The sequence below is a fragment of the Miniopterus schreibersii genome (genome assembly GCF_964146895.1).
Source record: "Miniopterus schreibersii genome assembly, chromosome: 14".
NCBI classification, from domain to species: Eukaryota; Metazoa; Chordata; class Mammalia; order Chiroptera; family Miniopteridae; genus Miniopterus; species Miniopterus schreibersii.
In genome coordinates this window covers 32690902-32693136 of record NC_138114.1, presented here as the reverse complement: position 1 = coordinate 32693136, position 2235 = coordinate 32690902, and positions in this window count along the sequence as shown.

The window sequence follows — 2235 nt, the reverse complement described above, 5'->3', positions numbered from 1 at the left end:
TTAAGGCAGGGGAGTAAATCTGGTCTTTGTGACTTCATCTTGGCTGGAAGCAGAACTGCTATTTGTACTGTTGTTTCAGTCTCCAGTCCACTAGTCTGGCTTATAAAGTGCCCACCACAAACTCTCTCTCTCTCTCTCATACATACCCACACAAAACACCTTGTACCCCCGCCTTCTGTAAAGCTTTATAATAAAAGTATGGCTCATGCACTGTTCACTGTTAATTACAATGGCCCAAAGCAGGACACTGGGAAACTCCCCCGTACCTGGGTGAAGGAACTTCTTGGTTGCATTTTCATTTATTTCTTCATTCCTTCATAGATGACAGCCTGGATTTAATTTGCCCGGCTTGCATTTTGGGCCAAAACACTTTCTACCTTTGATTTGGAGCAATCAATTTAAACTTTCTAAGCCTTACCTGTTAAATGAGGATGTGGAAGTAGCTTTGAAGATTGAATGAGACACAGTTGTAAAGAGCTTAACAAGCCCAATGCCTAGCATTCAGAAATGTTGCTAATCTGATGCTAATTTCTCAGTGCTTACCTCACTCAAGCTATCACTAGTACCGGCTCAGGCTAATAATTTTCTCTCTTGAATTTTTTTTCTTTACTTGGTGCCAAGTACAACACTCTCAGTTCTCCTCCAACTTCTCTGTCTTCTCAGCTCTTTCATCTTCTGAATCTCCAGGTGCCTACTCCATAGGAGATCTCATCCAGTCTCATGGCCTTAAATACTGTCTCTAAACTGATTATTCCCAAATTATATCTCTAGCCTGGAATCTGCCTTAGAACACTAGACCTAAATATCCTAGTGCTGATTTTTGCCATTCTGTCTCCAGATTCATTCCCCCTCCTTCCTCTGCTCTATTTTGTATTATGGAGGGGTCCGATCCCTGCAGGCTGCATTTCTTAGGCTCCTGGGTCAGCCAGCTTCAGGTTACATTTGACCCACAGGGTGGACTGGTGGGAGACTGAAGGAAAGGAGCAAGGAAAAGGCACGGTGTTTTTTAGCTCTCCCCTTTCATTCTTGGGCAGTGTGTCTGGCAGAGGCTGCTGCTCAACATTACCACCTGTGATCTCTGTAGACATTACCTTCCCCCAATGCCTGAGCCCTTCCTGCTGTTGCTAATCTCTATGGGGCCTGCCTAAATCCTGTTGCATTACCTGTGTAACCATTTCCTCTGTTTGGAACACCTAGAGTGGTTCTGTTTCCTGATGGGGCCTTAGCTGATAGAGTTCTCTAACAGGCAACCCCGTTTTACTAAACCCATTAGCAGCATCCTTGACACCACTTTCCCTCTTGTACCTGTATCCAACCACCAGCAAATCCTGTTGGCTCAACTTTATGAACATACCTAGAATGGAATATTTTTCTCCACCTCTATTACTCTCACCATCCTAATCCAAGCCATCATTAACTCTCACTTGGTTTATTGCAGTAGACTTCCAACTAGTCTCACTGCTCCCATAGTTTACTCTGGCAGTTAGAGTGATCTTTCTAAACTCGAAACCAGATTATGTTGCTTTTCTGTTGAAAACTTTCCACTGGCTTCTCACCTTGTTCAGAAGAAAAAGCATGGTCTTTACCATTGGCCCCCAAAGGCTGCCAACTACCTCCAGGACTTCTACCACTCTCACGAGCACATTCTGTTCCAGTGACACTGACCTCATTGCTCTGGCTAGAACCAATCAGGGATATTACTGCCTCAGGGCCTTTGCACACGCTATTCTGGCACCCCAGAATGCTTTTCATCCAGTATGGACATGGCTCTCAATCACCTTCCTGTTTGTATTTAGATGTCACTTCAGAGAGTTCTTTTCTGATTATCTTACATATGACATTGCACCCTTTTCATTATGCCTTTACTCTTTTTACTTTCTACTACTTTATATTATATAGTTATTTATTCATGGTGTGTCTCTTCTCGTTAGAATGAAAGCAGGAGGGCAGGACATTGGTTGGCCGCTATACCCCTAGTGTCTCAATAACGCTTGGCATATTTACTAGTAAAAATAAAATGTACAGCAAGATTGCTTTGCAGCAGGTGCAATGCTGAGTGCTGCACGGGGCGCGTATAATTTGCAGCAGACGCTGCGGCCGGGCAGGAGCTCCTGGCGCTTTGCTGAGAGACCCCGCGGCGGCCGCGCGGGTGGGGCGGGGCTCGGCCGCGGCCGAGGAGGCGGAGACCCGGCCGCCGCGCCGCTAGGGCCCGCCCACGGCGCATGCTCCGCGGGG